Raw genomic sequence first — 27,564 nt, forward strand, 5'->3', positions numbered from 1 at the left:
CCATAATATAGATGGTTACAACTAAGGGATTGGAAAAGAAGAAAATTGGATGTAAGTGGGTCTACAAAGTGAAGCATAATTTAGATGGTTCTGTTAGCAGGTATAAGGTAAGTTTGTTGCCAAGGGATATGCATAAACATTTATCATGAGGAGACATTCATCTTGATTACTAGGGTGGCAACTATGAGATCACGCATTGCTATGGTTGTAGCTAAGGGACGGTCTTTACATTAGATGGATGTAAAGAATACATTTTCACATGATGACACATAGGAGGAAGGTACATGTGCTAAAGCCACCAAGATAGGAGGTTCATGCACACCCAGATCTTGTTTCATATCTTAAAAAAGCAAGCATCTAGAGCATGGCCACAATAAACAAGATAGGGGAGTATCTTATCACTATTAGATTTTGGCTATCCAATGATGTTGATTTCTCACTTTTTGTGAGAAAGACTATTAGGAGGATTGTGCTAGTGATCATCTTAGTTGGTGACTTAGACTATTAGGAGGATTGTGCTAGTGATCATCTTAGTTGGTGACTTTATTATCATAGTTGATAGTGATAATGACATTCATGAGATGAAAATGCTTCTTAAGAAGAAGTTTGAAATGATAGATTTAGTTGAGCTATAATACTTCTTGTGTAGCTTTATGTTCTCCTTTGGGAGTGTTGGTTTTATCTAGAGGGTTGATTTGTCGAGCACAAAGGCTAAGTATAGGGGCAACATTGTTATGTGGTGAGGTAGCTTGGTTACACAAGCTACTTGAAGATATGGGTGAGTCCAGCAATTTCATTTATTATGACAACATATGAATAGTATAATACAGTTAGCCTAGTAACCTAATATATCATGCTATAAACAAGGATAATAAAATTATCCCAATAACCTCCTAATGTATCATGCTAGGACAAATCATATTGAGGTGCATTAGCATTTTGTGAGGGAGAAGTTTCTAGTAGGTTATGTGGATTTGGTTTATATTATTACAAAGGATCAGATGGTTGACATCTTCATGAAGGCATTGGGTACAGAGAAGACTCATAGGTTTAGAAGCTTACTTCCAAATTTCACCTAATGTATAGAAGGCTTATTCAAGGGTTTTATCACATCTCTTAGCACGAGCTTGAAGAAGGATTCACATTTTAATCTGATGAGAATGCATATGATGATGCATTTGAGAAGCTAAGGTAGGTGACACTCACCTAATTGTAGAGAGAGTTTTTGGTGTATACGGATGCTTCTTTGCAAAGCTGTTAGGAGTACCTTAAGCCAAAAGGATGAATAAGCCCAGATGGAGGTGGGCACATGGAGGCACCAAGGAAGAGTCTCCCCAAGAGAAACCTAAAGATATGATACTAGAAGGTGAAGGTGGAGGTAAAGATGGAGGTGAAGGAGGAGATACTAAGAAGAGTCTCACCATGAGGGACCTATAGATTTGGCAGTAGAAGGTGGAGGTGAGAAAAGCATTTGTAAAAATTTAAAGTAGAACCTAGGAGAAAGAGGAAGAGAAAAGGAAGGCACCATGCTGATTATACAAAAAGTGGACAGTTCAACAAGAGAAAGCAATAGCCACCATGAAGAGATCAATAGTAGAATAGGAAGGAGGGGCTATGATTAGAGAAGAGAGAAGTGACACAAGATGAACAAAGAGAAATATTGAAAGTTTCAATTAGTTAACTTATAAGTTTTGGATGCCCAAGTGTGAATAAGGGATAACTTGGCTCAATTAGTTAACTTATGAGTTTTGGATACCCAAGTGTGAATAAGGGCCATGTAAGAAAACACAATAGGAAAGCAAGATCTTCACAATACAAAGCATTGAATTACAAAAAGAAGTGGAGAGTAAACAATATTACTACTTGCTAACTTTGATGATATGACATGGAATGTGTGACCTCCACCTTTGTCACCTACTCTTTTATGTGTCATGTTAGTTGGTGGAAGTTAGCATCCATGGAGACCTTAACAAGCTCAGGTTCTACCTAGAAGGAAGAGATTATTAAAAAGCTACGTTCTTAATTGATGCAAAATATACCATTCTGGAGGGTGGTTAGAGATATTGCTCAAAGCTACAAAATGGATATATGTTTCAATTTTGTAGCAATTGAAAGCATCAAAGTATAATTCCCATGGGCCTCATGAAGAACTCTACAAAATGGATATATGTTTCAATTTTGCAGCAATTGAAAGCATCAAAGTATAATTCTCATGGGCCTCATGAAGAACTCTAATATTTCAATTTGCTTTTCTAAGGAGATAGTCTAACATGTGAACATCTCATGTACTTTTCATGGAATAAAAGATAACATTTCTCAAGTTTTGAGCAAAATTTGAGAGAGAAAGAGAGACACACAGACGAACGGCCAGACAGAGATAGAGAATATTAAAGTTTTTGGTATGTGTTATATGTGTGTATAAAAGAGGGAGAGAGATGGAGAAACCTAGAGCTTTTGGTATGTGTTATATGTGTGTAAAGAGGGAGAGAGATGGAGAAAACTAGACCTTTTAGATTGTGTGAATGTATTTAAAAAGGAGAGAATGATAGAACGCTTGGTATGTTTACCTTTGAGAGAGAGAGAGAGAGAGAGAGAGAGAGAGAGAGAGAGAGAGAGAGAGAGAGAGAGAGAGAGAGAGAGAGAGATCAAATATTATAGTTGAATTATATTAACATGTGCAAGAAAGTGTCATTCAAGGTTTTGTAAGAAAGTTGTTTAAGAGAGATAGAGCCAGAGAGACAGAAAGATCAAATATTATAGTTGAATATGTGTGAAAAAAACCTAAGAATGTGTTTGATAGTAGGCTTTGTTCAAAAATACAAGTGAATAGGGTGTGTGTGAGTGAACAAACCCTTGGCTAGAGGTTGTAAAAGAGAATCTGTAAATGTGAGAGAACCTGTGAAAAGGTGAGAAGTATGGGAGAGAATAAAGGGTAGCATGAGGAGATTTCGGAGGTGTGGAGATATTCTGGGAGAGGTGGAGAGAATCAAGCAAAAGAGGTGGAGTGAATCAAGGAGAAATCAGTGGGATTGGATGCTTGGATGTAAACTCTATAAATTGAGGCATTGGCCTAATGAGAATTTGCTGGTTTTTGATTATCCATGCCTACATTAAGCTATCAATTAATTGCTCACTAATCACGTGTTAATTATCGTCTAATCTCTTTGTTAATGATGTTGATTCTAGCATTTGATCCACCATAGCTCATCACATTGCTGTAATTTTAACATGGTATCAGAGCCTAGCCTAGAATCCATCAAGTTTATGAGCCCATTATCTAACTAATTAGGATTAGTAGATGATTAGAAAATAATCACTTTTTTAGTTATTTTCAAGTAGCCCATTGTACCCCCTAGCCAATGGAGGGGCTTGATCTCCCTCCAGGAGCAACATTAGCTCAAGCCCTTCTAGGCATGCATAGCTATCTCATCTGTGCACTGCAGCCAAGCAAATCGGCACAGCAAACCACCTTCTACAGCTCAGGAAAATCGTGATTCTGCAGGCGCATTCTTTTTGAAGAAAATTTGATATTTCTGTTGCTCCAGATCAAACTGCTCTAATTCCTCTTGGCCCTAGAGGTTTTCAAGGGTGCTCTACAAGCTGGTGAAGTCAAAATTTGATTTGATCAAGCCTACAATGAGATCCAATCTCTTCATCAAATGTGCAGGTGACTTTGGTAAAACAGAGATTAAGCATTCAATGTTTGGTCAAATCTTGTGTTTCTTGGCTTAATCGTCTACTAGACTAATTGCTATTGATGGCCTTGAAAGAATTTGAGCTCATTTGAACTCTAAGGTCTCAGATCTGGGCTCCCCGCATACTCTGTTTTTTGCACACAAAATAGAGGATTAATTTGTGAATCAGTGATTAATCAATGCTAATCACTATTTTTTGGTGCAATTGAGGGTTCAAATTAACCATTAGGTATTTGATACAGATCCCTATAATGTCAAATTGCAATTCGAAGATGGTTTGATACTCCAACCTTTCCGTACAAATTGGTTACCCTTGATTTAATGTAATTTTTGGTGATTTTATGCAAATCTATTATAATCATCTCCTAAACACCAGATTGAGTTGTAAAAGGGTAAACACTGCCCTTGAATCTTGAAATCGGATCAAGAGGTAAGATCCCCTTCACATTATCATGAGTACGGCACAAGAAATACCCAAATTCAATGGGAGCAGTTTTACACATGGCAGACAAAAACCATGTATCTGCACATGAGGAAAAATCTATGGGGGCTAGTTGAGGGAAGAGATGAATGCCCAAAGGTGAGAGGGGGAAATGAGTGGAAGAGCAGGAATGAAAAAGCATTGGGACTTATCGCACTCAGTTTAAATGATGAAATCATTCATCACATCAGAGGGATACAATGGGCAAAAGATGCATGGGATGAACTCAATAAATTATTTGGCACACAAGCTAAAAATTTAAAGATAAATCTGTTAATGCAATTTTACAAATTGTATATGAAGGAAAGTGAACCTTTAATCACACACTTGAACAGATATAAAAGCATTAAGTAACAAGTGGCAGCTAATTGGCAAAAAGGTAGAAGATGATGAGGCACTAGCAGTGCTTCTTGAAGAGTGTGGACAAAGGTGAATATGAAAACATTGTAGCAACACTAAAGAATGTACCTGAATTGAAGCTACACGAGATAGAAGGACCAGAGGAAAAGAGAAGAAATGGCTCGACTTAACAGCAGGAGAAGAAAAAGCATTCTTCACCAGAGGAGGATTCTCTCGAGGACGAGGACGAGGAAGAGTCAGAGTAGGAGGAAGGACCTTCACTTGCCACAACTGTGGAAAGCTAGGACACATGGCAAGAGACTGCTACAGCAAACCTAGTGGAGAAGGAATGACATCAGCAAACTTCATGGAGGCTCCTAAGGAAGTGGAGTCAGATCATCTTTTTTGAGAGAGAGAGAGAGAGAGAGAGAGAAACCCCACAACCCAATGTAACCTGCCCCAACAGAGTAAAACCACCTCTGAACCACCGATGATGTAGGCCATGTGGTAGATGTATGTGTGAGCACTTGAGTCAAGGTCATGGGCACTTGTAGTAACCTTGGACACATAGAGAAAGAGAGTGTCAAGGACTATGAGTTTAGAGACTTGAGGCATTGGTCGCGGACTATCAAGTAAGAGGGAAACTTGGTATAGGGTCTAGAAGTGCTAGGAGTATTCACTTGAGGGGACGTGTTAAAATATACAAGTGAATAGGGTGTGTGCGGGAACAAGCCCTTGGCTAGAGGCTGTAAAAGAGAATCTGTAAATGTGAGAGAACCTGTGAAAAGGTGAGAAGTATCTACTAGGAGAGAATAAAGGGTAGCATGAGGAGATTTAGGAGGTGTGGAGATATTCTGGGAGAGGTGGAGAGAATCAAGCAAAAGAGTGGAGTGAATCAAGGAGAAATCAGTGGGATTGGATGCTTGGATGTAAACTCTATAAATTGAGGCATTGGCCTAATGAGAATTTTCTAGTTTTTGATTATCCATGCCTACATTAAGCTATCAGTTAATTACTTACTAATCATGTGTTAATTATCATCTAATCTCTTTGTTAATGATGTTGATTCTAGCATGATCCACCATAGCTCATCACATTGCTGTAATTTTAACAGGCTTCAATGTGATAAAAACAAACAATATGGCTATAGGTAACCTTAGTATGTGAGTAGGTAACATTAGTATGTGAGAAAAACTAGCATTCTTGTGGTCTAGGTAACCTTAGAGTATGATAAAATTTAAAGGAGACTTTGAGATTTCTTCTTTCTTTCTGATTTCCCCTTGATGAAGCTATGATCAATGTTTTTTAACGTTATTTCTTTTCTTAATACAATAGCAATTATATTATATTATAAAGTGGAGAAGGAAAGTTTAACCATTACATAATGATATTGACCAAAGAAGTATAATTTCAGCATAAAAACTCCTATGCATAACTAGGAACCACTATTCTAGATACTCTTTCAAGGCAAGTAGAGGCAAGAAGGTTTTGAATATACTTTGCCAATTTTGAGTCTTGCCTCATCAGTTCAAATTCTTTATTAGAGACCAGACTGATCTACTTCTAAAATTCATCCATAGCTCTCGACATTTTTAATTTTCTCATCTGCATCGTGTATAGTGTGATGAGCTTTACACATCTTGAAACATACTTTGATTGTTAGTGTTATGTGTGTAAAACAATACCTCCTTAGATATTGGAACATGATAATTTTTTATTTTTCAAACCGTACCACACATTTTCCCCCAGCCATATCATCCAAAGGTACTCAGCTCTAATGATGTTCCACATTGCTGTGGAACACCCAACTCAAACTCCTAACAATAGATCCTTTCAAGTGAGATCCCTGAGACACTCTTGCAAAAGCCTTAGCACATTCTCGTTACATTGACATGTACTGAATAGATGTGATAACGATTCCACATCCTTATTGTATTTGGGACACATCTCATTTTTAATGCCTTTTTTAAGGCTCCTTTGTTGGATTTGTGTATAATTAACCATATGATACATGACATATTTGGTGAAATAATAGGAGACCATATTTTGAAGAACTTGTACCTCCACTGCCTGCAATCCCATAATATTCGCCATCTCTCATTCAGTTTATAATGTAGAGCAGGACCTTAGTAAGGCAAATGAGGGATAGGTAGTAGGTTGCACTGGGTTTTCTAGGGGATTCCCCAACCCTGAGAGAACCCAAAATTCTAAGCAAAACATTCCAAATGATGAATTCGTAACCTTATACAATGATTTTCATCCAACAGTGTCGCATATGACATAGATGTTACAACAAAAAATAGTTCATCACAATATTATATTGTTGCAAAGAAAGTAGACACAAATAACATAGATAGCACAGCAAAAGATAATTCATCACAAAGGCATATTCCACCTAGCATAACACCGGAGTTGCTAACTAAAGAAGTTGTAACCATACCACCATGCCTTTCGAGCAAAACTACTGCAAATGTCATAGACACCACAACAAAAAAATAGTTCATCACGATATTACACTTTCGAGCAAAACTACTGCATATGTCATAGACGCCACAACAAAAAAATAGTTCATCACGATACTACACTGTTGTAAAGAAAGTAGATGCAAATAACATAGACAGCACAAAAAAAGATATGTCATCATCACAAAAGGCACACTCACCTAGCATAACACCAGAGTTGCTAACTAAAGAAGTAACCATACCACCATGCCTTCCGAGCAAAACTACTGCATATGATTAGGATGCCACAACAAAATCTACTTACTAGCAATAGCCAAATCCCATATCAACTCTGTCATTCCACCACATTACATCTTCTCCAACTTAGGGCTTGGTACAATTCAACCTTACTGAAGGCTTCCTGGTGCATGAATTCATGAGCAAGAGAATCCAACCCCAAGACTTGTAAGAACACATAGTAGATATGTTTACAAGGCACATATGTCAAGTGTTTTCTCTCCCTCCTTTGAAAGTATTCAGGTACATCATGGAAAATCTAATATTGTCATCACAGAATAGTTCACACCCTTAGAAATGGATCCCTTTGTACTAACAAAGAAGATACGGGACTCAGCCTAGTAGAATGGCCTCATGAATAACTTATGCATGGTTCTTCCATTCTCAATTCTCTCATGAAATTCCTTTGTCAATTTTGATCTCAACTTGAAAAATTTTGCCATCTCTATACTTTGGGCAAAAACCACTCAGAACTCTACTTCCACCTCTCGCTACTTGGGCAGCATTAGGGGTCCCACCCCCCTATAGCACAAAATCGTTACCTTGTAAACAATTGTACTTCATGAGGCAGCAAACATGTCCCCTCTTCAACTGGTCACACCCTTGGTGCTAGGCCCGTCCAACCACAAGATCATGAACATCCCAAGCATGCATATTTGAAGTGTTGCAGAACCAAATGTAACCTTCCACCACCCCGACAAGGCATGATCCTAATGCAGGGTACTTTCTATGGCCCCAAAAGCATGCTATAGCCACTCCTTGACCACCTGCACCCTCGTTAATGTATCTCCCACATCTCTCACTTTGCCCTACTAATTTTCCAAAACAAGTCATTTTTTCCCTACATTAGTTCTTCGAATTGCCCACATTGTTTTTGCGAGCTTTATCTCGAGCCAGAAGGTCTCTTGCCCATCCCTCACACATTCTTGTTTCCTCGCTCCTTCAGACATTGTTACAGTCATGTACTTTGGTCTATGCCTTGTTTATCATAGCCTTATTTCATTACAACATTATTCAACATCTTCCAAAATTCTATCTGGGCATGTCTATCCTCCACTTTGAACTCACAGGTAGCTATTGTTAGAAGCTCACGGACATATGGGTTGTAAACATGTGCAGACATTGTTGGCCATCCTGAGACCCTATGAACATGATCAAAGTGAATCCACATATCTTAGAGATTCCCGCCATGTTGCATATAGTTGACCAAATCCAATCCACTTCCTCAACCCTTTGTTGTCATTTTGAACACATGGGGTTGGTGATTTTCACCCTATTGACCAGGAAATAAAACGCTGTGGATGTACGGGTACCTTTATTTGCTCTTGATGTCAAGAACAACCTCCATACCTTTTTTTGTTATGCTCTTTGATCTCTTAGCATATTCCAAGCTTCTTTCAATCCTCCGCTTATTTGAGAGTGGGGTAATAGTGTCAAGCATTTCAGCAAATTCATCATCCCCTATCTCTCAAGTTTGTGTATTGCTCTCTCCCATTAACTTGTCCATAATCACCTCTTGAACCACATATGTTTCCAATTGCTTTGTAGTGGTGAAAGGGTTTTGACAAGCACGGCTATGTAGTATGTCCCCAATCTCACGCTCGTTGGATCAACATTGACCTTCCTTCATAAGGATGTTTATGAAATCCGAGGTATATTACACATCTGCTAACTACATTCATGATCCCTTGGAATGTAGTAATATATCACTGCAGCATAAGTGGAAACACACTTTGGCATCTGACCAATGTGCACATGCAATGTTCCCAAATTCGGTAGTTATCAATCCTACTAGGCAACTTTGGCCAAACGGCCTTTTCATTGTGTCTCATTATTAAACCGCAACCTATAGTAGTAGTAAAGGTAGTCAAATTAACACAATGCAAATGACCAGAGCATCTACTAAAGCGCACAACACCAGCAAAACAATCACTATTTTAAGTAACAGAATCTCTCCATAAGTGTCCACCATCATTTTTTTTGCTCCATACCACACATTTGGGCCTTCCCACCACATGGTGGAAGCTCATAAGCAATGTAGCCATCATACCACTTAGGAAGTTCATCTTCCTTAGTGATTTCTTTGACACTTTGCAGAGCAGCCCTGCTTTCTACAAACTACTGTTCAAAGGGAGTCCCCTAATCATATCAATGACACTCCTCCTTCTCCATCCTACAGGGTTGCATTCATCATCTAGATAGATAGGTGAGGCCTTTGAACCTAGTGCCATAGCCACTTCGGGCTGGAGGGATGCGACTCTTTCTAGGGGAGTAGTAGAGACATCCACCTTGTAGAAATGGCTGGCATCATGATCAAGCAAGAACCCTTCTTCACCGTCATTGAGAATCAATGGCTCAAGTTTCACTTGAACACCAGAGAGAGATAGTGGCCTCAATGCAAGTATAAAAGATGGTGAAGGGAAAAGGATAAAAGAGGCCTAATGGGAAAGAGCCTAATGGGAAAGAGGCCTAATGGGAAAGAGCCTAATGTGAAAGAGCCCCTCTCGTGAAAGAAAGGCCTAATGTGAGTGTCCTTCTCATGAAAGAGCAAAAATAAATGTTGCCTCTTTTTGTCTCTCTTTCTACAAAACCCTAGCATAACGTCCTCAGCTTATCTCTCTTTTTGCCTTACTAGGATCATCACACACACCTTCGCCACCATGACAAGCTGAGCTGCTCCAGTAACCCCTTGCCATAAGTAGGGATCTCTCTCTCTCTCTCTCTCTCTCTCTCTCTCTCTCTCACACACACACACACACACACACACGTCAAAGACATTGTTTCTCTCTCTCTCTCTCTCTCTCTCTCTCTCTCTCTCACACACACACACACACACACACACACATCAAAGACATTCTCTCTCTCTCTCTCTCTCTCTCTCTCTCTCTCACACACACACACACACACACACACACATCAAAGACATTCTCTCTCTCTCTCTCTCTCTCTCTCTCTCTCTCACACACACACACACACACACACATCAAAGACATTCTCTCTCTCTCTCTCTCTCTCTCACACACACACACGTGCACACACACACACACACACACAAAACCCTTCAAAAAAATTTCATGCAGAGAGTTTTGTGAGTGTGTGTGTGTGTGTGTGTGTGTGTGAGAGAGAGAGAGAGAGAGAGAGAGAGAGAGAGATCTTTATGTTGAAATTGCTCATGAAATCATCCACAAATTGGTTTAGTACATGATCCATTAATATCATCATTCACATAGTTTTCACATCTTAGTCTTGTCTTAGGCTTGCATGAGAAGTGAGGCTTGTTGTAGGTAACTTTTTTTGAAGAGTTTTGTAAGTGTGTGATGTGTGTGTGTGTGTGTGTGGGTGTGAGAGAGAGAGAGAGAGAGAGAGAGAGAGAGAGAGAGAGAGAGAGAGAGAGAGAGAGAGAGAGCGCTTTATGTTGAAGTTTCTCATGAAATCATTTATAGATTGGTTCAGTACATGATCCATTAATATCATCATTCACATAGTTTACACATCTTAGTCTTGTCTTAGCCTTGCATGAGAAGCGATTTGATAGCTGGTACAACTAGAGTCTTGGGCTGGTGATGAGCTCACGAGAGTAGGATTGACACAGATCCCATGACTTGTTATGGAAGGCATATTTTAGGGATCACTCTCTGTCTCTTTCTCTCCCACAAATCCTTTTTTTAAAAACTCCTTATAGTAGTCCATGCCGGTGCACCTTGCTTGTTGCAGGGAGTTTTTTTTTTGTATAATTGAGTGTGTGTTGTGTGTCTAGAGTCTTGGGTTGGTGATGAGCTCACAAGAGTATGATTGACACAGTTCCCATGACTTGTTATGGAAGGTGTATTTTAGGGATCACTCTCTCTCTCTCTCTCTCTCTCTCTCTCTCTCTCTCTCTCTCTCTCTCTCTCTCCCACAATATTAAAAAAAACTCCCTCAGAGCAGGCCATACCATATGACTTAATTATTAATGCTTAATGCTTAACATATAAGCCATACCATATGACTTCATTATTAATTGTGGTGTTTTTTGATAATGGGACAGATAAGTTTCTTATTTCAAATGCCATCATTGCTACTAAGAGTTGAGCCCCCATGTCAAATATTGACACCCACATCACCAAGAGCTGAGCCCCCACATAAAAAAATTACATGCAGTAGGCTGTGCTGGCGCGGCCTGCTGCTGCAAGTATTTTTTTTTTTTGTTGCTTAAGTTTGTGTGATGTGTGTGTGTGTGTGTGTGGTAGTCTTCACATCTTAGTCTTGTCTTGGGCTTGCATTTGAAGTGATTTGTGTGCTCTAAGAATGACTTGTGGTATCTCACAAGAGTAGGATTGGCCTCACAAGAACAGATCCTATGACTTGTTATGGAAGGTGCATTTTAGGGATCACTCATAGTTGTTGAAAAAAACTGACGTACCTAGACTTTAAGCATGAAGTTAGTAAGGAGCCTTTGTGGATTGATGGTTGGTACAATCCATCTTAGGTTGCTCAAGAATTGCTCGGACATTTTAGTGACCATGTATGCAAAATGTGGCGTGCTTGCAAAAGCAAAAGCATTACTTAACACACATAAGAGTAGGAATGTAATTTCTTGGAGTGCCCTAATAGCAAGATATGTTTGCGTGTCATGATTGTGACTAATCTCTCTTGGTTATGTTAATTACTTCTTTAGTTTCTAAGATGAAAGGACACCTATGAAGGGTTACATCTCTAAATGACACAACGATTTATGTAAAGATGTAACTATTTATGAAGGGCATGATCAAACAAAAATACATGACGCCATTCTTGTAACTTTTTGTACAGTTTTAGTGTTTGTGTGTGTGTGTGTGTGTGTGTGTGTGAGAGAGAGAGAGAGAGAGAGAGAGAGAGAGAGAAGAAATATCTGTTGGTGCTATGTCTAGAATGATAATTTTTGAAAACTTAAGTTTAGTGTTCAATTTTTGAGCCTATCTAGCACGGTTTTGACACGGCATATTGTCATGTTTCTCTTTGTTATTGTATCCCTTCTACCCGTGGGAGAGGCAAGCGTGGAAGGGCATATTGTCAAGTTTCTCTTCTACCCGTGGGAGAGGCAAGCGTGGAAGGGCATATTGTCATGTTTCTCTTCTACCTGTGGGAGAGGCAAGCGTGGAAGGGGCTCTCGTGGTTGAGGATCTCCTTGAGAATATTGACCATGTAAGTGTTGAGGATCTCCTTGAGAATATTGACCATGTAAGTGTTGTTGCGAAGATAGATATGCAAGCAAACTCTGACACACAAGTAGATGAGGCTCAGAGTCAGGATATGAGCATAGGAGCAGTTCATGAGGTGGATAATACTATGGGTCCTCAAGAGGCTTGCTTAGAGATTTTCCCTTTTATTATTCAACCAAAGATACCTTGAGGAGTTGATGCCGAGGATGAAAACAAGATTTACATGGATAGGGGAGAAGACATATTGCATTGGACTAGGATGTTTAGTTGTTTTCAATGTCCTCCCATCCCGTTGTGCAAGATCATCCCGTATGCTAAAGTTTGGGGATTGTGTGATGATGTCTCGGGATTGAAGACAACTTTTGGAAAAGAGGGTTATGTTTAAGCAAAAGGAGCATTTATGGTTTTGATGTGGACCTCCATAGAGAGGAGACTTTGGTCCAGGGATGAGGTATTGTCAGGATGGGACCCTATTTGGCAGGAGATAAACATGGAGTTTGAAGGAGAGATGGAGGAAAGGCCAGAAATCCATGGGTTGTCAAATAGGATGATCTATATGTGGGAGGGAAACCATAGGATAGTTGCATCATCGCAGAGTTTTGTGTACCGTGATTGACCCAACAAGAGTACTTGAGATTACCTTGCTATTGAGTCTACAATGAATGAACTTGTGAGTGCTTTTTTTGGAAATGATTAAGTCTACACATTGCGTATGTCTATCTAGTTGAAAATTGAAAACCAATGAACTTGTTTTGTTTTCTTTTGTTTTCAAGTTTGAACACCCTTGCACTACCACTAGCCTAAGAGCTGAAATTATAAACTATGCCAACATTTGTGCAGCAAGCTATAGTGACTACATGGATGTCGACGGACAGGAACATGAGGTTGATTGGTCAAATTAAAGATAAGTATACAAAAGGGTCGGAGCCATGATATCCACTTACAAGGAGGTATTTGGGTAAACTAGTTTATAATGTAAGTTTACATGGTACAAACATCGATGTACAACACTAGTTTCTCTTGTTTCCATGACAAAAGTAGTAGATTGTTGCCAATTTTTGACTTGGACATTTTATGCCAGGTTCAAGTGACTGAAGCTCTTAATAAGAAGCTTAATAAAATAATCAACTTTTATGCATACCTCTATGCATGAAATTCAAATATGATAAAAGTCACACTTTTATAATAAAATAATCAACTTTTATACATACTTCTATGCATGAAATTCAAATATGATAAAAGTAACACTTTTATATTAAAATAATAATCTTTTATGCATACCTCTATGTCCTAAGCTTGGTGATGAATGGTGGATGAAAGTTTCGGCTCTGAAATGGGGACATGATAGCTTTGTGACTTTGGAGAAGCTAAATATGTTGGCCTTGTGTGATGCTTCAATTGAAAAAAAGGTGTTTTGGTTGTCTCTCTTAGAGGCTAATAAGGTAACAAAAGTAGCTTATTGGCTTACTGGTGGGAGTCATGTATTTAGAAAGTAAGTACCTTAATCATTAAAGTGTGTTTGAAAATCATTGCTTACTGGTGGGAGTCATGTATTTAGAAAGTAAGTACCTTAATCATTAAAGTGTGTTTGAAAATCATTGCTTCACTTATACATTGCCAATTTCTACATTTGATGTAGTTGGTTACAAAGAGAGGGCTTTCTTGATAAAGTGTATTAGAGAGCACAACATGTTCTAGGTGATTAAGTCAATGTGCCTGGAGGAATTATTATTCCACAAGATTGCCATATGTTTGACTATTTTGAAGAGGTGAAGCTTAAGTCTAGGAAGCACATTTTTCCTATTGAGGTTATAATTGAGTCAAAGGAAAAGAGTCTTGAATTAAGAGCTCTTAAGAAGCTTGACATCATTAAAATAGCGGCTCAAAGGCTAGTTTATAGGTACTTTTTTTTTGCTATGGCAACCTAATGAGTCATGTGCATCTTTATGGCAACTTAGTGGATTGTTCTTCATATTTTACGAAGATTCTTTTTGTGGTTGGAAGAAAAGAGACACTTTCCCTCAGCTCCTGTTAGAGTAAAAAAATGACTAGATTGCTTAACAATGAGGAGGACTATATGTATCCACCACCCATGCACAACCTCTCTCATTGGGAGTTGGATAACTGCCCATGGTGGATAGATATGGTGCCGAGGCATGTGCTTGAGAGAGAGAGAGAGAGAGAGAGAGAGAGAGAGAGAGAGAGAGAGAGAGAGAGAGAGAGAGAGAGGGAGCTTCATGACCAAATGAAAGTGTAATGACTCTGTTGAAGAGCCTGCTACAAGGCTACAAACTCCTCGAGATATAGGTTTTATAAATTCTTGTTTCATGAGGTTTCTTGTTTCTTGTTTTGGTATTGGTTGTATGTTCAAAAGGATGATGTGTGTGCTTTCAAGGTCTTGGGGGGCAAGGTGAAGCTTGCCCTTCTTTGTCTTTTAAGGAGTAGCACGTTGATGATGTGCCAGAGGACGTGCCACCTCCACATGGTATTGCTATCATGATTTATTGTATTGCTATGTGTTTTATGTGATTCAATTCTTTGGGGTCTTGCCCTATGTTTTGGTTCTACATTATTTGGTTTGGCTCCCTTGCGCTTTCCATGTGCTACCTTTTTTAAGATTTGACTTGACTTTTTACAAATGTACCCTTAGTTTACGCATTTTCTAATGTGCACGATCCTTCTCTTGCTCATGTGACTCATTCCCTACCTTCCTTGTGCTTCACGGCATCAGATTTCTCAACAAGAGAGGCATGGCGAGGGAGTCTTAAGAGGAGCCAGAGATTTCTTGGTTGTTTTCTAGAGTTTTTGTGCCGATGAGGAGGTATTTTCCTTGAGTTGGGATATGGCATAGCTCCCATCCTCAAGGCATAATTGCTTACAGGGCCTGGCGTGTTTGTGCATCCATTGACATGGATGAGACACTTATGACTTCTTATGTTCAGCATTTTCTTCACACTAGAAAGTGGCCTAAGGAGGAAGATTCTACATCTTTTGGAGATGAGGATGTGGACAAAAATGTGGATGCAAACCCGTTCGATGATTAGTGAGCCCTTCACCTTCACTAGCTACATGTTTCTTACTACTTATGGATATTTATGATAGGGTTTTGATTGGTGGGAGTTTTTGATGTGGTGTATATTTTGACATATCATGGACATATATGACACAGTTCTAGTTTTGATGCTATCAGTTTGTCTTCTGAGTGGTGATTTCTGAAAGTTAACGTATCTTTTGGTTTCTTGGAAAAGTGTGCTGAAGCAATGGCAAGATCAATGGCGGATGATGAATGGTGCGAGAAGGATGTCCAACAACATCGACTAAGGCACAATGTCTTCATTTATGATGAGTGTGACTCATCTTAGTCATTCAGATTAGCTCTTGTATTTATGTTTCAATGTTGTTGTTGTTGGTTGGCGAGGCAATTTTTTTCCTAGTATCTTGGTTGATTGTTAGTCTTTCGATATTAAACTCACATAAGCTGTAAATATACCAAGGGTCTTTTGTGTACATTGCATTCAAAACAAGAAACTAAATTTTATACTGTAATCTTTTGTTGTGGATGCAAAATCTTCATTGGCGATAGGTGCAACTTGTCTTTGTCTTTGTTTTTTGGTTTTGTTACATAGCGATAAAGTACCCTCGTATCTTGGTTGATTGTGTGTCGTTTAGAAAATAAGTCACATTATATCTTTTTTGTACATATTATATTTGCTAGAAAAAGACACTAATTGGTATATTGTAAATTTTTTTATTCCATCAATGATAAATTTTTGGCTCTTTTCTTTAATAATGCAATTTGTTGAGTTAGGCTGTTTTGATGGGTTCCGTTGGGTTATTTTGGTTCACTCAAAAAATCTTGCTCGATGTTTGGTAGAACTCGATTTTCCATGAAAAGGCTTTAATTAGAAAGGGATCCTACTTCCGTATCATAGAGGCAATGTCCAAGTCTTGGAGCTTTATTTGGCTCTAAATTAGCTGCTCATCTCTTTTATCTAGTCATAATTTAGCTTTTAGCTCACATGGTTGGAGCCATCTTTGTTTGCCTCTACACCACAAGTCACCGTAGCATTGTTTCCCTTTTTTTGAAGGCTTGTGAGCTTGTGAGCTTGGACATGTACCTCTCTGGGAATACAATTCTTCACAACTATAGAGAGCTAGATTGAGTCAAGGTGGAGAATTCCTCCAAATCTCCTTAGGTTACTGGTGAAGGAGAGCTCTTTTTTGCATCTATTCGAAGCTTTCCACATCACTTTCACAAGGGAGATTCCTAGTGTCTTGATTGCCACCAACAGAAGGGGGCCATTAGTGGCAAGACCTCTTTTTATCTTGGGCAATCTACCACTCTAAAGCTATACATCTACCTATTAAGTAGATTTTCCCATTACTCTTCCATGTTTTGTAAGCTTCTTATAACCCATTTTTCTACCATCATGTCTGTAACATCTTCTGTGTTTGGAGCTCCTAGGCTCCTTCTTCGGCAGCGTGCAAACTTGGTAGGCAACTTTTGGGATTTTGTACACATCAACATTCCCTAACCATAGGAAGTTTTTGCACATGGTATTCAACCCTTTTGTTTCCCTTGTAAGGCCTCTAGTAGTAGTTGTGGACGGGAAGCCAAGTCCTCCACACTCCACTAACCACTCCGACCATCAGTGCCCCCTTCGACGGCTTCGACCGCCTTCATCGGCCGGTGTGCTCTAATTGCTCTGATTGCCAGTGCCCTTAGATGGCTCTGACCATCGTCATCTCGCCGATGCCCTTTGACCGCTCCAACCGCCAGTGCTCTCCGACCCCTCCGATTGTCACTGGTCCCCTCTAACATCTCAGACGTGCATGGCACTCATGGAGGCAACACCGCTCTCCCTTTCCCAAGGAAGGAAGAGATCGAATTCTAGATCCTGAGCATGATATTCCTTTCCCAAGGCAGGGAGAGATCATCTTCGAGATACTCTTGAGCACCACTAGAGGAGGAGGACATCCAAGGAGGAGATACGGGCAGCAAGACACACACATAGTCTCAAACACACTCTCACAAATGTATCACATTCACTCTAGCACATTCGATGGAGAGCACATTCTTTAATGTATGACACTCTCTCTTGTATCACATTCACTCTAGCACATTCAACGGAGAGCACACATAGTCTCAAACACACTCTCACAAACAAGGACACTCTCACAAACAAGGACACTCTCTCTTGTATCACATTCACTCTAGCACATTCGACGGAGAGCACATTCTTTAATGTATGACATTCTCTATGTTGGAGCACAATCTCTCTTGTATCATTCTTGTCTACATTGTGGTATACAATGTTGTGCTCTTGTGGTGTTTGGTCTGTCTCTCTATGTGATCAAGGTGAGTGGGTGGTCAGTGGTGGGTGTATGCCATTCTTTGGTGTATGACATTCTCTATGTTGGAGCACAGTCTCTCTCTTGTATCATTCTCATCTACAGTTTGGTATACAGTGTTGTGATCTTGTGGTGTTTGGTCTATCTCTCTGTGTGAGCGAGGTGAGTGGGTGGTCAATGGTGGTGGGTGTGGTGTGAGTGAGAGGCCTGTAGGGATATTGCAGTGCTAGGTGGTGGTTGGAGAGCACGGTAGACAGTGCAGAGCATAGGTCTTGTATGTCTAGCCAGTGAGGTTAGCTCATCCTTGGGCGGGTATGCTTCTCTAAGAGGATCCACGCTCCGTTTTCCCTAACCCTAGTGTTTGGGTTGGTACACCTCGAGTTCCCTAGATGAGGACCGATGGAGTCATCAACAGCCAAGACTGTGGGCGACCTGTGAACGGGAAGCTAGGTCCTCCACACTCCACTAATTGCTTTGACCGTCAGTGCCCTCCGAATGGCTCGGATTGCTGTCACAAACGGTGTGCTTTGACCCCGCTATCACCGTCGATGTGCTCTGATCCCGCTCTCTAATCTTCGGTGGCCCCGATGGCTCCAACCGCCGCCATTGCCAGTGCCCCCGATGGCTCCAACCCTCCGAGAGGCTCCACCCTCCCTTCTCCCCAACCCTAGTGTTTGTGTTGGTACTCCTTGAGTTCCCTAATGAGGACCAATGGAGTCATTGTGATAGTAGTAGTAGGAGAGGAAGTAGATGGTACATGGGAGTAGAATGTGCTTGAGAACCACATGTTTTTGGTAGAGCCAGGCCTTGCTACTACGTTTAAATTTTCTCTAAACCTTAGCCCCATGACCTAGCTCCATCTTTGGTGTAGCATGACTCCAAAGCCCATGGGAATGCCCAAGAGAGATAATATATGGCCCTCTTGAATAACCTTGCAGCCTTGCTCCAACAATGAGGGAGTTCTTAAATAAGGGTCTTTATCCTTGTTTTCTCATGGTTAGACTTAGATCTATATGCTAGGTAGAAAAGGTGCAAGAATCTCCAAAATACTTTAATTAGATCCTCATCATTATGGGCAAGGTTGTTGGTATCATCCACCACCATGAGCTATTGGAGAATTGGTGGTGGGAGAACTAATGGGGTGGCAGAGCTGATGGAGAGACACATGCAATTGACCCTTATCCCCAAGTAAGATTATCCCTTTTAGGGACCCTTTTCTCATGGCATCCTGAACAAGCCAACCTAGAGCATCCAACCAACAACAACAAACAAGAGTGGGGCAAGAGGACGTCCCTGCCTAATGGATCTTTTCAAGTTAAAAGCCTATGTTATCTTGGATAACTCTTGCTCTACCATGACTTAAGAGGATGCTAACCTATTTGAAAAAGTTCTCTCCCATCCCCATGTCACTTAAAGATTGCAATATGAAATCCCATTCTAGTCTATCATAAGCCTTGTCAAAGTCAATCTTGAAGAACATAAAGTCATGGTTGGTTTGTTTGGCATGTTCCCACGTGGCAATGATGGCGTCTAGGGTATATCTTTCTTTAATGAACCCTTTTTGACCTAGTCCTTTAAGTTGCCAAAGTCTTTGCAAATATTTTATAGCTGATGAGCATGGTTATTGGGCTCCAATTTGTGAGAATTGTTATGGGTCATTTCCTTGGGGCCCCTCTTATGAATAAGCTTTATCACTCCCTCATTAATCAAGAATAGAAGGGCTCCAAAGGTTACATATTCTTGCCATACCAATAGAAGGGTGCCAAGTAGGAGAGGCTTAAAGTATTGGAATAATTCTGAAGGGAGCCCATAAATGCCCAAGTTTTTCCCTGTTTGAAGAGAGTATATAGTCTTTCCTAGTTCTTCAAGGGTAATGTCTTGCTCAAGGGCTGCTACTAACCCTACAGGAAACATCCTAGACCTACACTTTGAGATCATTTTGCAAGCTACCTCTCTTTCTCTTGAGAGATATGAGGGGATACTAAAGATTGTTGAGAAATGCTCCTACACTCTATCCAGGTTTTTTGCTATGGAAGCTGCATTTTTGCCCATTTTGTCTAAAAGGAGAGGGATGTGGTCCTTTTTAAGCTTTAGATGGATGATTGACTTTACCCATCACCACTCTCTCAGCTTCAGATATTGGTAGCTAATCTCTTCCTCTCTTTTTAGATCTTCTTTTTTCCTTACTAGGTCTTCTTAAAGATTTTGGATCATTAACCAGTTTGGTTCCCCTCATTGACCATTTCCTACCTCTTGCACCTCAACAAATTTGCTTTCCCTTTTGAGAGTTCTTATTCTCCCAACTTCTTTTTTAATATCTTATTCTCCCCTCAACCAATTAATCATGATAATGTTACATCCCCCCTAGCTATGATGACATTTATAGGACTCATTAGACTTACTGGTTATGTTTACAATGCCATGCCCATAGGCCTTACTTGTTATGATGAACGATGCCAAATAGTCATGTGAGTGAATCTAATGATGCTTATAAAGCTTTAGAGTTAGAGAGTCATGTTTAGAAAGGAGAGATTTTATCTTGGTAGGGGTATTACAACCATAGGCTACTCAAAAAGCCTAATATGCTTCAATACACTTGACCTCCTCTCGTAGACCTCTTCTTGAAGTTCTTCCTCTTGAGTTGCAAGATACGCCTTCCGAGCCTTTTTCTTAAAGAAACAATTCTCCTCAATGTGATTAACTTTGCCACAAAATCCACAATATTTCTTTGCTTTTGAGTCAGTGAATTTCTTCCTATTGATGAAGTTCCTATTGGTGGAGAACTTATTTTTGGTGTAGTATGCTTCCTCATAAACCCAATGGAAGCACTGGTTGTCTCTTGCGTCTTCTTGTACTCTTGAAAGAGTGCAGCTTCAATGTCCTCTAGAGAAGGTTCTATAGAAGATGAGTAGAGAAATGTGTCCATACTCTTCCTTGGGTATACTTTTCAATAAGATAGCTATTAATGCATCTTCATTATCTATTAGTGCTCCAACAACTACTAGTTAGGACATTAGACTCTTCATGTGATTTAGATGAGTTACAAATGAGTCAAATGGTTTCATTTTAGGTTTTAAAATTTGAATTTTAAAGCTAATTTTTGAGTGTTTTCCCTTTGCCCCAAATAAATTTTCAATAGTCTCCCATGCCTCGAATGAGGACTTTGCATCTGAGATGTGATGAATGTAATTATCACTAAGTCCTAAAGCTATGATGGCAAAAGCCTTTTCATCCTTAGCTTCCCATATGATCTATGGCTCCCTTAACTTTGGTTTTTCTTGTTTCCCATTTGCAATTGCCCATAATCCCTTTTTTAGGACAATGAACTTTACTCTGACTTGCCATGTATGAAAACCTACCCCATTAAACCTTTCAATGTGTATTGAAGTAGCCATGTTGATAGCAAGTTCTTACTTAGGAGACTCTCCCAAGTAGTGTCTAATGCTTGATACAAATATATATGCAAAGACCTTAGTTTCCTTCACCATTACAAGTGCATCTGAGTACATGGGAATTCAAAGAAATTCATGGCTTTACCATAATGGTAGTAGTGAGGTTTGGGATTTGATTTGTGGATGTTCTTCTTGGGATTAATCCTTTCCTTCTTTGATTAATTATCATAGTCATTAGTAGTGATCATTATGATTAGATGATGGGAAATGATAAACTCTTGGAGTGAGCAATTAAGGCTCCAAAACCAAGGGCAAACACAGTGTGACCTCATGGGGGCTTGTAACCACTTCCTAATGATAGATTGAAATGATTAATGGGAGAAAAGCACAAAGATTAGGGTTAATTAAACCTTGATTAGTGATATTAAATCACTGTTCATAGTGCAGAGAAGAGTCCCCACTTGGAGGATGCAAATGAGCATTTTACACTTGTCCAATGCCTAAATGCTTCAAGACTAGTGTTAAGCTGTGTGTTAGCTTGTGATTAAGTCCATAAAGCATGCCATTAACTTAATGATCATGAATTAAAAACCATGTTACCAAAGGAGCTTTCTGTGAGAGGCACACAATTATGAAAATTAGCCGCTACAGACACTTATTCACAAAATGAATGCTGCAACCAGATTTGCAAGGTTAAAGAACCCCCGGATCTAGTAGGAATGGCGTTGATTTGTTGTCTAATCTATTGATCTTGAATTCTCCCAAAAAAATAAGTGTCTATTGGGTAGTCTCTTCCACTGGCAAAACGTTGCCATTTTTCTCCAATTCCACCACGCCACGTGCATGCCTATGAATATTGAATTCGCTCCACCAGCAAGCTTTGATAATGATAGCCTGTGGAGTGAAAAATTACTCCTCCCCAATGAAGTTAGACTTAACAGAATGAGAGAAATGAGCTTAAAATGATTAGTTCTTAATCATACTTAATATAGGGAGTTAATGAGATTCTAATGGAGCTTGGAAAGGTAACAAGGCTCTAATACCAAATGAAGCAAAATCATGGAGGCTCATAGATCACAAGGAAACTCATGATGAAGCATAATGAAATGAGAATAAGAGAAAAAATATAACACTTGGTTAAACACACAAGATGAGCATGATGATTAGCATAATCATGATATCAACATAGGAGTAATGACCCTTGCATCATTCATGAGAAGGTACCTCTTAAATAGGCTAAGTACAAGGTGTAGAATGAATCAAGGATGATGTCATGACACTCCTAAATCATCTCACACATTCTCTACATGCTTTTCCTAGAATCTCTCACCATAGCCAACTTTTGTGGCCTCCTAGATGCATGGGAAATAGTCACCTCCTTCTAGGTAGGAATTGGATCCTTTTACAAGAGTAAAACCAAAATATTTTATATGCCCCAATTGACCTTAAACTATAGCCATGGTAATTGGGTGGATATCTCAACAAAAGGCCATGTCTTGAAGGCAAGTGAAGATCCTTGCATTTGAGCCACTGCTTGCTTTCTTGGCCTCTGATGGTGATAACTAGTCCTAGATTTTTATACCTATTTGTTTGGGAACTCTACATGTTGAAATCCAGTAGTATTAGAGGGTCATGAAATTGCAAAAGAGAGGCCCATAAGCTCGCTTTGAAGAAACCAAGACCTGAAGCATACACCAAAAGCAAAACCATGTTTTCAGAACCTGTGTCCATCTTGACTATAACCCACCTATTTCCAAGGTCTTTGTTGCAAACTTGTTTAATGTTGTAGAGCCACTTATCTATAACCCTCCATTGTGGTGCCCCAAATCCCTTAGGTGTGTTTTGTGCTAAAAAATGTGTGTTTTCTAATTCTTCTCCAAATTCTTCTACAACTAGGGACCTATCTTTGATTTCTTATAGGCATATGAAGTCTTGATTGAGACCACATTGGTGCATCCATCCATTACTTGATTATGAAATCTTATGCTATTGGGTTGGTGAGTCAGTTTATGCAAGTTCCACGGAAACCGCATTTGGATGCAGTGAGACGCATACTGAGGTATGTGAAGTCTACTTTGCATTGTGGACTATTCTATGAGACTGGGGCAGAGATATGTGTACATGGGTACACAGATGCTGATTAGGCTGGTAGTATCTCAGACAGAAGATCTACCAGTGGCTTCATGTTTTCTTTGGGGAGTGCTGCTGTGACTTGGAGCAGCAAGAAGCAGCCTACGGTTGCTCTATCGAGTACAGAGGCCGAGTACAGAGGAGCTGCTATGGCAGCATGTGAGGTAGCTTGGTTGAGAAAGCTACTTGCAGATTTGGGTCTATCAGTGGATAGACAGGTTGTTATTTTATGTGACAACATTAGCAGTATACAGTTGGCCAGGAACCCAGTCTTTCATGCTCGTACGAAGCACATAGAGGTCCACTACCACTTCGTCAGAGAGAGGGTCTTGGCAGGAGACCTTGACCTTGTTTATGTCAGCACAGAGGATCAGGTAGCTGACATCTTCACCAAAGCATTGGGTACAGAGAAGCTCCACAGATTCAGGGCTTCGCTTGGTGTGCATGAGATGGAGTTGAGCTCGAGGGGGAGTGTTGAGATATCGAGCTCGTCTAGTGAGGCGGTGGCCACTGATGACCCGCCTGGGGGATAGGACCCACACTTACACCACTGGCATGGTTGGTGAGATCTTGGGTGATATGCGGCCAGTGGGATGACAGGCTGTGTGACAGCCATTCTAGAGACTGGCATAGTTATAGCGCCAGCTCATTTAGTCGGGTTCACACTATAGAGAACCCGTGTATGTATTGGTTGAGTACCTTTCATATAGTGTGTACTCTTATCTTGTATATGGGTGTTGAGTGTTGAGTAGAGAAGAAGAAGATTTTCAGCCTCTCACCTTGTGTGTTCTCTATTAGGGTTTTGTATGTGAGTGTGTGTGCTTGCAAGAGCTCAAGCTCTCTTCCCCCCTGCATCTTTTCATGGTTGTGGTCATGGAGGCCGGATCGTCGTCCAAAAATTTATCTTTTTTGCACAGAGGAAGGACACTAGCGCCAAGATTGCTTAGAAGCTCAAGAGTATGATCGGAAGAAAGCTGAGAAATAGGCAAAAGCTGCAGGAAAACAACCGGCGGTGGCCATGGTTCAGATTAAGTTGACCGGAGGTGTGCATGGTCACATGCTCTGGTCACAAATTGCAGCCCCCCAACCGGCGCACAGTGCAACCACTTCTGGATTGGACCACACAGGAAGTTGTTCGCCAGCAAGTTACTTCTTGGGTGGACAAGCAAGGTCCGGAATGTGTTCCACTGTCCGGACCAACTAAATTGCAATTTCGAGATGCTGTGACTCTCATCGATGACATACCTCAGTTGGGGCAGCCTTTGCCACCACAAGCGTAGTAGGATCTTTCGGAACAACCATCCCAATAGTCAAGTTTGAAGGATGGGATGGATTGCTTGATGCCCCTCTCCAAATCAAATTGGGTCACCTTCTTAAATTGGTGCTGAACTTTCATCATAAAGCATTGCTTCCATCAAAGGAGATGGGCAAGGCGTCCACACCGACTGCGGTGTCATTCATGCAAGCAACTCGCGGCGGTAGTTCCTGTGGCTGATATAAGAATTTTAGAAATTTTGGTAGGCTTTCGAGGCCTCACAATTGATCAAGTGCCGATCAATGGTAGAGCTGGTGTCAATATCGCAAACGGAGTCCACCTGTAATAAGCGCATGGGTTGGTAAGCATGGGATCTTGCACCATTTCTGGTACGCATGACTGATCAGAGGAGTATCGACCCTTGGGCATCTTGAAAGGTGTGGTGATTGAGGTGGCAGGCATACCCTTTGTCATGTCTTTTGTAGTGCTGAGCATGGAGGATTCTGCTCTGTTGAGGATTACAATCTACTGCCGGGTCGCAGTCCTTGGTTACGTCGGGCAAAGGTATGGAATAATTGGGAGCATAATCTGATGACCATCTGCAAGGGTCGTAGGAAGATTAAATTTGCTCTTAGGGAATGCCGTCAATTGAGCAAGTTAGTTTGGCTTGTCATTGTGGAAACACTGAATAGGGTAGATGGCTTGGATGAAGATGAAGAGGACAAATTCTTGCGGGAAAATAAGGATTTGATTCCATTCTGCTCAGTGGATGTGGCATGTATTGCTGCGGAATACCTCAGGCCTACACCTGGTGTGTTCAGTCACCATGGACAAAAGGAACCTCTTTGGGGAAAAATTGCTGAGTTCTGAGGAGTATGCACTTGAAGATAACATGAAAGACATTCTGGAAAAGGAGCACGCTTTTGAGGCGCAAATGAGCCGCCTTACCCATGTCAAAGGAGATGTCTTAGAGACCATTTTTTTAGGAGATGACAAGGAAACTCAGCCGGTGAAAATTAGTGCCTTGTTGGAGTCCACATTCAAAACGGATCTGGTGGAACTTCTGCAGGAATTCCGGGATGTGTTTGCCTGGGATTATGCTGACATGAAAGGTCTGGACCCAAAGTTCTACCAACACCGCATTTACTTGAAGCCGGATGCGATACCCTCCAGGCAACAGCGTTATCACATCAACCCGCATGTAGCCATGCAGGTCAAGGAAGAGCTGGACCGCTTGCTGAGAGTGGGATTCATAGCACCTATTGAAAACCCGGACTAGATTTCTCCTATAGTCATTGTCTCGAAGAAGAACAAGAAATTACGCATCTGTGTGGATTATAGAAAGCTTAATGTGGCCATCCCAGACCCTTTTCCCTTGCCCTATATGGATTCCATTTTGGATGATGTAGCAGGGCACGAAATGTACTCGTTTCTTGATGGATTCAGCCATCAAATCCGGATGGCACCAGAGGATCAAGCCAAAACCGCATTCATCACCACATGGGGGGTGTTTGTGTGCACTGTCATGTGGTTCGGTTTGCGCAATGCACCTTCCACCTTCCACCTTCCAGCGTAACATGTATGAAATCTTTGAGCCTTTTCTCACCAAATTTATGTGCATTTTTTTGGATGATGTGTCTTTGGCACTCGTGTGCTGCATTTGGGGCACTTGCGGCTCTGTTTCAGCGCTGCCGGGAGGTGTCCTTCAATCTTAATCTGCTCAAGTGTGTTTTTACTGTGTGAAGTGGCAAATTGCTGGGTCACATCATTTCCTAGGATGGCATTGTGGTTGATCCAGACAAAGTGGCGGCTAGTATGCAAGCACCTACACCTATGGATCCTAAAGGCTGTATGCAATTTTTGGGCCAAATTCGGTGGCATGGTCACCATTTGCGGTCGCTCATTTTGACTGCAAGGATTTTCGATGGACTGAAGACTATGATTTGGCTTACCGCCGCCAGCTTAAGATTCAACTTTCTCAAGCACCAGTGATGATTCCTCCTGATTGGGGGGTGGATTTTCATGTTTTTGTGGATGCTTCAGATGTAGCAATCCATAGTGTTTTGAAGCAAGAGCAGACTGCGGGATGGTTTCGCCCGATTTATTATGCCAGTCGTTCGCCGTTTGTCTTTTGCTGAAAAAAGGAATTATTCTGTTTTACAGAGCGGGAAGGCCTTGGAATGGTGTACTCCGTGCGGAAGTTCCGGCACTATCTTTTGGGCCGTCCTTCCATGTGGATCATTCTGCTCTTCTTTACTTGGTGCGGCACCAAAATTTAACAGGTAGATTGGCTCGATGGATTCTATTATTACAGAAATTTGATTTTGAAGTCATCCATCGCCCTGGTGCTCAGCATGTGGTGGAAGATTACCTTTCTCGATTGGATTCGGGGGAGCCAGCAGTCGGCGTGGATGATGAATTTTCGGATGCTTCGCTATTTGTGGTTCAGCCAAATGCAGATGGGGTACAGTCTGAAAAGGAAGGAGCACCTCTTCTGAGCATCCCATGGACCTGGTATGAAGAAATGTTTTCTTTTATCTCTAGTCGTGGTGAGATGCCTACTCATTTAATCAGGGATCAGCGGCGGCGCCTTGCTTTGCAGAGCCGCTCATTTAAAGTATGTATGGGGGAACTTTATTATCGCAATGTTGCAGAGACGCACTGTTGCGTGCATCATGCCACATGAGCAGGAGTCAGTGTTGTGTGGGAAGCCCATTGCGGAGTCACTGGTGGGCATTTCTCAGGAAAAATCATAGCGAAGAACGTCTTACAAAGTGGATTATGGTGGCCGTCTGTTCATGCGGATGCACATCAGTTTGTGCAAAAATGCGATGTTTGTCAGCACATGGGACAACCGTCCTAGCGGGATCGAATGCCTCTCCATCAGATTCTTCCTTTGGAACCATTTCAAAAATGGGGTCTCGATTTTATAGGCCCAATCAAACCTACAGTGGCTCTAACCAGGAACTTGTATATTCTTACTACCACGGATTACTGTATGA

This window comes from Cibotium barometz, chromosome 61 (genome assembly GCF_041138505.1).
Source record: "Cibotium barometz isolate CiBa-2024 chromosome 61, ASM4113850v1, whole genome shotgun sequence".
Taxonomy (NCBI): Eukaryota; Viridiplantae; Streptophyta; class Polypodiopsida; order Cyatheales; family Cibotiaceae; genus Cibotium; species Cibotium barometz.